This window comes from Vipera berus, assembly GCF_964194415.1.
Source record: "Vipera berus genome assembly, chromosome: 1".
NCBI lineage: Eukaryota > Metazoa > Chordata > Lepidosauria > Squamata > Viperidae > Vipera > Vipera berus.
In genome coordinates, this window is record NC_138202.1 from 103,929,591 (window position 1) to 103,941,775 (window position 12,185).

Genomic DNA, 12,185 nt, shown 5'->3' on the forward strand with positions numbered 1-12,185 from the left:
GATAGACAGCATCACCACCAGATGGATTTGTAACTGGCTGACAAGCCGTACTCAATGAATAGTCCTTAATGGTACTACATCTACCATTATGGATGGTAGTAAGCAGTGGGGTACCACAAGGCTCTGTCTTAGGCCCAGTACTCTTCAATATCTTCATAAATGATTTAGATCAGGGGTCCCTAACCCCCAGTCCATGGACCAGCAACCAGTCTGTGGTATGCCAGAAACCAGGCCAAGCAAACAAGCAAAGCCCCATCTGCAGGATGCAGGCAGCAAGTGAAACCACGCCCCCTCTGGTCCACAAAAAAATATCTCTCCGCGGAAGTGGTCCCTGGTGCCCAAAAGGTTGGGGGCCTCTGATTTAGTTGAGGGAATTGAAGGGGAACTCATCAAATTTGCAGATGACACTAAGCTGGCAGGAATAGCCAACAACCCAGAAGACAAGCTCAGGATCCCAAAAGATAAAATGAAATTTAATGTGGAGAAAAGCAAGGTTTTACACAGGCAGGAAAAACCAAAGGTACAAGTACAGATTAGGCAAAACCTGGCTCAAAAACAGTAATTGTGAGAGGGACCTTAGAATCCTAGTGGACAATCACTTAACTATAAGCCAGCAATGTGTGGCAGCAGCCAAAAAAGTGAATACAATCCTTGGTTATATAAACAGAGGCATAGAATCAAAATCACGAGAAGTATTAGTCCTGCTTTATAAAACCTTAGTAAGACCACACCTGGAATACTGCATCCAGTTTTGGTCACTACATTACCAAAAAGATGTTGAGACTTTGGGAAAAATGCAGAGAAGAGTAAGTAAGGCCTGGAGACTAAACATAAAAAGAATGGCTGCAGAAACTCAGAATGGCTAGTCTAGAGAAAAGAAGGACTGGGGTAATATGATGGCAGTATTCCAGTATTTGAGGGGCTGCCACAAAGAAGAAGGGGCCAACTTATTTTCCAGAAATAAGCACCAGAAGGCAAGACAAGAGACAAGGGATGGAAACTAATCAAGGAGAGAAGCAACCTGGAGTTAAGGAGAAATTTCCTAATAGTGAGAACAATTAACCAGTGGAACAGCTTGCATTCAGAAGTTGTGGGTGCTTCATCATTGGGCGGGGAGGGGGGTTTAAGAAGAGACCGGATAGCCACTTGTCTGAAATGGTATAGGGTCTCCTGCTTGAGCAGCAGTTGGACTAGAAGACCTCCAAAGTCTCTTCCAGGTCTATTCCGATAGATAGATAGATAGATAGATAGATAGATAGATAGATAGATAGATAGATAGATAGATAGATAGATAGATAGATAGATAGATAGATAGATAGATGATAGATAGATAGATAGATAGATAGATAGATAGATAGATAGATAGATAGATAGATAGTAGATAGGTAGATAGGAAGATAGATAGATAGATAGATAGATAGATAGATAGATAGATAGATAGATAGATAGATAGATAGATAGATAGATAGATAGATAGTGGCCAAAGGGTCAGAATTGGGGAATTCTGCACTGCAGCCTAAATTGCATATCTCCTACACTACTCCCAGCTTTTTCTTAAGCCAACTTCAGAAATGCCAGTCTAGATTGAAGTGGACTGACAACAGGGCTTCTCTGTTGGTCAGCTGGCACCAGCTGCTGGAGGGCAAGTGTATGCCAGGCACCAAAGCCTGTATTGTTCCGGCACTCAGGGAGTGGTGAGAGTTGCGGGCTGCTATTTGAAAGGAATGAACTACAGACAGTCCTTGGATTACAATGGTAATTGGGAAAAGAATTACTAATGTTAAGCAACACAGTCATAAACCACGACATCACATAACTACATTGTTCTGACAATCCTGGGTGCCATCATTCAGAGATGACACTGCTGTTTGTTAAATGAGGATCTCATGTGACTGCAACTTCCAACTTCCTGCCAGCTTCCCCAATGGCTTTGGGGATAGGAATGGGAAGAAAACATCATCATCATAATCTAATCCTGCACTGAGGAAGTGGTGAGAGGCCCCTACTGGCCAAGCTGTTGAATTACTCTTTTTTTTTTCTTGCACACTGTTGGTTACCTGATACTTGTGTCCTGCACTCCCAGTCCATCCTTCTCCACTCAAAGCCATTCCTGCTTCCCATCCTGTATTCCAATGAATGTTGTGCATCTCACAATGCACACAGGATTCACTGGAAGAAACCAGTTTTATCTGGTGGAGAATTCAGAGTTTGATAATGTCTTGTCTTCTCCTGCAGAAGAAGCGTTACTTGAGGCCATGCAGGTTGGCTGAAGAGACCTGGTAGTTACATTTGGCTTTGGTTGAGACATCTATCGTCCCTATATTGATTATGAGCACACAACTGAAGCTTCATCTGTTTTCCTTTTTTGGTTCAGAGATTTAAAATATCTAGGTTTGCAGCATACCGGTAGTTCTATACATCAAATATGCATTATTTGACAATCACAAGGACAGACTCTGGTAGTCAGCATCAAATGCAAAATATATTATCTCTGAAAACCCAAATGTATTTCCTTTAATGTTACAACAAAGTAAATAAATTACAAGAATAATTTTCCTTGTGCTTGGATGAATTTTGCCATTTTACACAATCACAACTATTTAGGAAACCTTCCTTAGCCCCGAAGCTGACAAAGGTCCTACAATTTGTTATGGCCAAAGGGCAGCCTTACTTGGGAATCATAACCAGGTCTAGCCCAACGCAGAATGACACAACTGCCCCAAGAGAGAAAAGCTGATAATCAAAGGGAGAAAAAGTTTGATATGTCCTTTTAGGGAAGCCTGTTGCTTAGATAAATAGTTTAGGATTGCATTCTGACTTGGAACAAAGCCAGAATCTAGTCTAGTTTAGGTGGATTTTTCCTAGACGGGCAAATGGCTCTACCTGACTGTTTCAATTCAAAGGAAGCACAATTTTGGCAGTACATGAAATCAATCAATCAGGGCCTCCACAAAATGTTGACCGCCATATCACATTTCAGAACTCCACATGAGCAGAAATGACATTGCCACAATACATGGCAACTGTTTTTAAAATACTTATTTTAGCCTTTAAATAAATATTAATCAGATACCTGACTGGAAGAGAGGGTTTTTAAAAAGGCTGTTTTACAGCGGCTGGGTCAGATACTGAGGATCAAAACACAATTCCTTGAGAGGGATTTTTTTAAAAAAGAAAGCTGCAGGAAGACACTTTTCCAGAATTCCCCTCTAGAGGCAAACTGGGTGATTTTCAGAGCCTTGAAATATTTTGGGGGTCTCCACACAACCCTAAGGGACACGGTGGCTCAGTGGGTTAGGACGCTGAGCTTGTCAATCAGAAGATCGGCAGTTTGGCAGGTCGAATCCCAAGTAACAGAGTGAGCGCCTGTTACTCATCCCAGCTTCTGCCAACCTAGCAGTTCGAAAGCACGTAAAAATGCAAGTAGAAAAATAGGGACCACTACGGTGGGAAGGTAACAGCGTTCCATGCGCCTTTGGCGTCTAGTCATGCCGGCCACATGACCACGGAGATGTCCTCGGACAAGCGCTGGCTCTTCGGCTTTGAAACAGAGATGAGCACCAGCCCCTAGAGTTGGAAACGACTAGCACGCATGTGTGGGGGAACCTTTACCTTTACCTTTTTACACAACCCTAAGTGGTTCTCTATATTATATGAATGTGTGTGATTGATCTACAAGACAAAAACAATTCTCTGTCAGCCAGTACAACCAGGATTGGTTATTAGTTTGAAAAACTTCTTCATCTCCATGAAAGTTTGATGGTTTCTTCACCTCACACAAAATCCAAAGATAGCATTTTGGCTCAATCTGTTTCTCCGTGCTTATTAATTCAAGGCTCACAGATAAGATGGCACATTGCAAGAAACAGGTTCCCTGTCTGCAGACAGCTACCTCTTTGTTTCTTTGGTATCTCTCACAAAGGATACCAGGTCTTTTGAAGTCTTGCCAGATGCTTAAACAATGCAACTAATTAAGTAATCAACATGTTTAAAGATGTGTGTGCATGTTGAGGGGGGGGTGTGAGAGGATCCTGAAGATATTCCTGTTATAAAATAAAATATTTTAAAACTTGGGCATTTGGAAAACACTTAGGATATCCTATTTCTAGACCTATATTAATGATAGTTTAATCCCACTGGGTTCCAGCTATAACAGTTTAAGTACAAGTGTATCGGTGTGAGTGCCCTTGAATTCTCAGCTTCTTGTTAATTGCTTACACAATAGAATTACAAATCAGCAGATTCTTTCCTTATGTAAAGAGACTCTAGTTGTAACAGATGAAATGGCTAATTTTTACAGCACACATTAACCTTTTAATGAATGGACTGCTTAATGTCTAGTCCACCTGTCTCCATGCATATTTAAAACCCCATTAAAACATTAAGACACATTCACAGAAACAAATCTTTTTGCTAGTTTCATGAAGAATCAGCTATTTCTTCCACTATTCTTTCTCTACTATCTATATGGTACATAAAGCCATGTAATGGTGATGCTTTGCTATTTATTCTTGTTCTGATACTGTCTGGAATTTGCCGTATGCAGAAGAAACTCAACTCATCTAATCCTAACATTAAGAGTGGCATAAAATGTACCACACCAGCACTTGAGAGAAATGATGGACTAGCTATAGGCCAATTAGAAGAATAATGATGAGTCAAAGGAACTTTGATGTATGCATCATCTTACCAGGTTTTTCAAGCTGAAAACAGATGCACTCTTTTTAAGCAACATCATAGTTGTGAAACTACTAGACTATGGCTCTGAATCTCTGAATCTGAGAAGTGATGAGTAGGAATCTAGGGTTGCTTGTCATAAGCCTCGGATAACATTCAGTTTTTGTTAATGGATGTGGTTTACTGGAAGTACTACTTTGTGTGGCAGCCAGCTTGGCTTGACAGATGTGGTTTTCCATGGCTTTTCTACCCAGCTTCAATTATTCCAGCTACAATGGCTTCTAGACAAACGTCAGCACTGCATTTGAAAGGGAGATTGTCTTACAGCTATGAGAAAGCCAACCTTATCTATTCAACCCTGTTTAACAATAATCTCTTCTACCTTGGCTGAGAGAGCTTGGCTAAGAGAGCCATACCCACTCTAGTTACTCGTCTGGCTAAAATCTGAGACTAAATTATTCTTCTGCCTAAGTGCATCACCACCTATTGGCCACACGAGGCTTAACTGTTAGTCTGAAACATCTTACTTAACTTGCCAAAAGGCCTTTATTGTTGCACAATGGTCCTAATGTTCCTTCCCGTTCTGCCTCTAGACCAGGGGTCTTCAAACTTGGTCCTTTTGTGACTTGTGGACTTCAACTCCCAGAATTCCTGGCATGCCTGGCTGAGGAATTCTGGAAGTTGAAGTCCACAAGTCTGTGAAATCAGGAAACTACATTTATTGAAAACAGAGTAGCTATTCAGCATCAACATCTGTAAGACCAGCTTTCTGGTATAAGATTATACTTAGCTTTGTGCACCTAACTTTCTCGTCACTTCTTTTTCTTAATAAATCTTCACACTTGGTTGGTAGGATGTCTTAGTATCTTTACAGGACCCTTCTTCCCACTGCCTAAAAATAAAGCACAAATTTTATAAACAATTTTCTTTATAAATTTTTGACTAAAGAAGGTAAGTAGAAGGCTTATTTTCCCCACTCACAGATTCCCAGATAGCTTGGAGATGACAACTTCAGGGACTGAAAAAATGATGCAGCTACCTTTGTAGTTCCATAGAACTACAGCTATATAGCTCAAGGTTGCATTATGGAGTCTCATGTGTTCTCTGAGCTTGGTTGTTTGCTTGCAAATGTCTTATTATCAAGCTAGGTAACATTATGTTAGCTACTTGGGTAACAAAATGTCTGCAAGCAAACAAAACTCCAAGAGGAGCGAGGACTTTACCTTAGTAATTCTCTGTACCGATCATAGCTTACTTCACAAGGAGCTCCAGGAGCAGATGGAAGAGGGAATCTCTGCTTTCACAGCAGAATTTATTTTGAAAACTTCATTCATTCCAGGAATAACTTAAAGCATTTGTATTTTCCCTGCCCAGAAGTATCAATGCATTTAGGTTTGATGATATTAACAAAACTTTTCCCAGATTTTCCTCCCATTAGAATGCGTTTTCAGGGATGCCACCTCGGCGGAATGCTTTTCCAGGAATGCTTTATCCTAATGCTTGTTTATCTCAGTTATGATGTCTTGTGAAAATCTTTTGATTTTTCAAGGCAAATAAAATCTTTCCACTGTGTATTCATTTTTAAGCTATAGTTTGTTATCTCAGTCTTTGTCTTTTTCTCTCAGTATTTTGATGGCATCGCTTCAGTTATATGTAAGTTATATTTTTATTTTTTGTAAGTTGTCCATTTGCATTCAAAGATGGCTTTGGATTTAAGCCATTCTTGTCATCTTATAACAACTACGTACTTGGGTTTGTAATGGACTCTCAAAGCATCAGAGCGGCAAGATCTGCAAAGTATGGTTTCTCAAACAAAGTGCATAGATTTTCCTAGAAGGTGAAAGAAATTAATTTTCCTTGTTTTTTTTAAAAAAAATTGTTTTTCCACCTATACATTAAAATATGAATTTTAGAAGCCAAATTTGTATGTTGTACAAGTCCTACCTAGATATCAAAGTGAAAAAACAACTCTAATGAATGGTCTTAGAAAAAAAATATATAGGCTGGTCCTATTAGTTTAAAGACACACAGAAACAGCCAAAGATGACAAACATGCATAAAATTCAAAACATGATGGAAAAGAGAACAGGCAACTGAACCACATAAATCACTGTTTTGAATCTTATTTCTCGGTGGGTATAATTGTACCTTAGTTTCTTATAATGATTTATTGAGGTAAATATTCTGTATGGTTTAACAGCTACAACTTCAAAGGATCAGGCACACAGTCTCCCTTATTCATGAAGCAGCTGAAGACGAGCTTGTGAATTAGCTTCTGTGTTCTGGGACTTGGCAAAGTTTGTTTTTGAGATTCTTATAAAGGATTCATATTGATGCAGCCATTCAGATGTGAAAAATACTGTGCTGTAATGGGCAAAATAGAAAACCTTTATTGTAATTCCTGTGGAAAAAAAGTAAATAGATTAAAATAAATGATGCGGAATTGCTTCTTCTTTTTTTTTTACCAAAAATAGAGAAAATGCTCTGAAGTTGGGCTTTTTTTTCTTCTCTCAGTCCGGTTGATGGTAATAAGAAGAGGAAAAGGAAAAAGGAACTTTTAGTACAAGTCTTTTCTAAAAGGTTCAAAATGGAAGACAGAAATGGAGCAAAGCTTTAAGCGATATTTGCCATTTACATTGAATGCCAAACCAGTTTCCATTGCTGTCTGACTAGTACAATCCAGCCATTAACTAATTAAAAAATTGTGATCCATGAAATACTGATGGTATTTTAACTGTCCTTTGTGTAATTTAAGAAGTGTATTTTGCAAAATATATCTCCTTTTCTATTTATACTTACAGTGCGGTGATGGTGACAAATGTTTTGCATTTCCATAATACCAATAGCCATTCAAGCCATGGAAATGCAATATCCAGCAGACAGCATTACTGTTGCCAATTATTGTCAGTTACCCAAGATGTACATGTACTGATGATTCAACAATTCCTGAGCAACAGGGGTCTCTATGATATTCCCCGGCACATCACTGCCCTACTCCATCTGTCCAGAGTGCCACTGTGACATCACAGTTGCAAAAGACAGGAAAGGCTGAGAAAATGCAGCATATGAGTTCCTTGCAAGATCTCTTGGCAAATAGACTGTGCATTTTATTAGAAAAGGAAGGCTTTAATTTGGAATATTTACAAAATAGCGACAAAAAATTCACCTTCTACATTCAATTTGACACTGGTGTGTTCTAGAGCTTAAATGTCAATGTTTGGGAGGCTCGTATCATTTGCAACTAGTTAGAATGTGTTCTTGGGTCATTTTTTTGTAGCAAGTTCTTCCACTTGAGGTTTACAGAATATTCATCAATGTGATGCAAAAGAAGGAAAGCAAGGGAGAGTCCCATTGCATAAACATAAGTCTTCTCATATTACTTTGGCTATGGCCTTATCAACTGAAGTTATGTAATGCAATATTTATGTTCATCTGGAATTTGTAACCAGTCAATTTAGGAGGAAAAACTCACTGCATTTTGCACACTTCTGATATGCTATTGACTTTAAAAGGAGGAGATATGCGTGATATGGACATAGAATACATTAGATTGAGTGTTTTGTCGTGATCAGATCACTGGTTGGTCCAGATGAGAGTTGATGCTGCCCATTTCTTTCATATATGAATACACCCATTATGATGGCCCAATGAGGAAATAAGTGGATCTGGATGGGTTGCAGAGGACTCTGGAGGAGTCTTCAGAAGTTTTCTTTGCCATCCGGAATCAGGAAATGACCAGCATGTTTGACATCATTGTTTCCAAGCAACCCTGGAATTAAGCTTGAGAACTACCAATCCATATAATCAGGCAGCAAATGCCATGCTCACCGGCATGGATGATGTTACCTAGTTGGGTAATGAAATGCCTGCAAGAAAACAACAAAGCTCAGAAAGCACCAAGCACTCCACAGTTTAACCATGAGCTATATATATTCTCTCCTCTTGATACAACCTTTCTCTGTTGGACGGCTCTTGGTTTACTGGGTACCTCTAGAAGATAAATTGGCAGGATAAATCATATAGAGAAAGATAAAAGTGAGTACTGGCTAGAATTTGTGTAAAGGTAAAGGTAAAGGTTCCCCCGCACATGCGTGCTAGTCGTTTCTGACTCTAGGGGCCGGTGCTCATCTCCGTTTCAAAGCCGAAGAGCCAGCACTTGTCCGAGGACGTCTCCGTGGTCATGTGGCTGGCATGACTAGACGCCAAAGGCGCACAGAGCGCTGTTACCTTCCCACCATAGTGGTCCCTATTTTTCTACTTGCATTTTTATGTGCTTTCGAACTGCTAGGTTGGCAGAAGCTGGGACGAGTAACAGGCGCTCACTCTGCTACGCGGCACTTGGGATTTGACCCGCCAAACTGCCGACCTTCTGATCGACAAGCTCAGCGTCCTAACCCACTGAGCCACCGCGTCCCTAGAATTTGTGTACATCGCTCTAATAGATTGCTTCATGGGATTCACTGTTTCCAGTTCAGGCTGCTGCTAAAAAGATCCGATAATAACTCTGGATGATCTGGCACCCTCCCAAAAGAGCAACTCCACTACTTGAGGGTCTTCTTGGACTCACATGGCAACAGGCAGATGGAGACCTGTTGTAACCCTGCTTGGAGTGGGAAATCTGGCAATTACAACACACACTCTTAATGTCTGGCTGAAATGTTATAATTCTCTCGATATGGAGCTGCCTTTGAAAATCACTCAGAAACTGCAAATGGTCTAAAATTCAGCAGCCCGTATTACTGCAATGTGCTCTACATGGGGCTACCCTTGAAGAGTATTTGGAAGGTGCAGAATGTAGTAGTGTAAGCAGTTTGGGGCACTTCTAGGATTGTGCATAGAAGAGCTTTGCTACACGAACTGAACTGAGTGCCAGTTTGTTTCCAAGTCCAATTTGGGTGTTGGTTATTACTTTTAAAGGGACGCGGTGGCTCAGTGGGTTAGGACGCTGAGCTTGTTGACCAGATGGTCGGCAGTTTGGCAGGTTGAATCCCGAGTACCGCGTAACAAATTGAGCACCTGTTACTCGTCCCAGCTTCTGCCAACCTAGCAGTTCGAAAGCACGTAAAAATGCAAGTAGAAAAATAGGGACCACTACGGTGGGAAGGTAACAGCGTTCCGTGCGCCTTTGGTGTTTAGTCATGCCGGCCACATGACCACGGAGACGTCCTCGGATAAGTGCTGGCTCTTAGGCTTTGAAATGGAGATGAGCACCGGCCCCTAGAGTCGGAAACGACTAGCACGCATGTGCGGGGGAACCTTTACCTTTACCTTTACTTATTACTTTTAAAGTCTTTCATGGCATGGGGCAAGGTTAGCCGAGGAAGCGCCTTTTCCCAATTTCATTGACCCCTCCCTGGCTAAGCACGGAGGGTATATTACAGACTCCACCAGTTCAAGAATTTCAGCTAACAGGGTCTAGGAAGACAGCCTTCTCTGCTGCTACCCTCAGAGTTGGGGGCTTCTTGCTCCCAGAGTTGAAGCAAGCCCCCCCTCTTCTGGCCTTCCAGAAGAGAGTTAAGACCTGGCTGTACCAACCAGCATGGGGAAATAAGAATGATACGAAACCTTGGGGATGGTTGGTGGCTTGGGAGCACTCCCGCCAATTTTTTTTAAAAAATGGTAATTATTTAACACTTTTTAACTGTTTTAATATTGTTTTTAACTACAGCTGTTTTCATGGTTTTTATCTGTAAACCATTCAAAGTCACTTCGGTGACATAGGTGGTGTAGAAAATTGATAAATAAATACAATCATATAACAACCGATTTGTGATTGCAGCATTGTTTACCAATAGGTTTCCAACTTCAGTTCCAAGTGCTGATTTTAATCTAAAAAGCAAAATGTCTGGGTTTCTAGATACCTATAGGAACTTCTCCTGCCCAGTAAGTACACCCCATCAAAAGCTGTTGGTTACTTCCTTCACTCCTTGAAGTGGCCTTCTTAGACTAGCTGATGATCTTCTACAAATTCCTTAAGAAACTTGTGGCACTTGGAAAATCAGTTTGCATAGGTACAGTTATTTCCATCTCTTGCTTTTATATCTAATTTTTAGAAACCTTATACTTGCTATGTTGATGTTATATGTGTGCATATATATTAGAATTTACAATACGATAAAAGGATAACAATGAAAAGAAGAAAATGAAGTGGTAAAAAAAGAAATAAAAGTGGATTTTTACTCCTGCTCTTCTATCAAATTTATTTATTTTTATTTATTTATTTTAATTCCATTTATATCCCGCCCTTCTCTGAAGACTCAGGGCGGCTTACAAGCTTAGCAGTAGCCTTCATTCTATGTATATGCCTGCTTATTAGGGCTTTCACACACACCCCAAGCGGCATTATTACAAAGTCAGCTTAATTGCCCCCAACAATCTGGGTCCTCATTTTACCTACCTCGGAAGGATGGAAGGCTGAGTCAACCTTGAGCCTGGTGGGACGCGAACCTGCGCTAATTGCAGGCAGCTGGTGTTACTTAAGGAGGCATTAGCCCACTGCGCCACCAAGGCTCTAATTTCCACTTTACTCTTTCCCTTCCATCTTTAATCCCTTTAAATACCCTACACCATAAATCTTCAGTTCTGTCTTTTCTTCTTTCAGCAAAAAGTCCATATAAGGCTTCCAAACTTTTTTTAAAAAAAAATAGTAATTGGTTTTTCCCTGCCCAAACTGGTCAGCTTTGCCATTTCCACGAGTTCTGTCAGTTTTATGATCCAACTCTCTACTATGAATATCTCATTCTTTCATTTTTGTACATCCAGTAAACTTGTCTCGCTATATTTGTTAGTTTCCCAGATTTTTCTTCAGTTCAGCATCAATAAGGTCCAATAAAAATAATTCTGCCTTCATTGTAATATTAACCCATACTATCATTTGTGTCACTGTATGAATTTGTGTCCAAAATTCCATTGCTTTTTGACAAACACACTATGTGGGGAAAATCTTCGTTTTCAGTTACAACACTTTCTATTCCTGTGTATGATTTTCTCCTGGAACTGCTGGAAATTATGGCAGCATAAAAATATAAACTATAAATCAATCAATAAACCATTCACCAGCCAAAATTTTTAAGGCTTGAGAGTTCCAAGTTCACAATAGTGTATCCTGAGATTATGTTCTACTTTATTCAGTCCTTTTCAAGAAATAAGAAAGCCTTGTTTTCAAAACTCTCCATAACACTGTAAAAGTAGACATACTGGTTTACTTGTGAACGTTGGACTTCTGTTTTAAATATTTATTTTTATTAACAGGGATTGTGAATTTTGCTCTTTTACACTGCTTTCCTGGTTTTCCCAGTTTATATATTTTTTCTACATTAGTTTTCAAGTTTAGATATTATAAGCCACCCAGAGGATTTTATTTTATAAAAATACCTATTTCTATAAACTGCAAATAACTTTCTGCTAAATCATACAGATTAACAATCAACCATACAACCTGACAACACAAGATTGGAAAAGTCAGCTTTGAGTTGTCCTTAATATCATATCCGTTACTTGTCATAGTC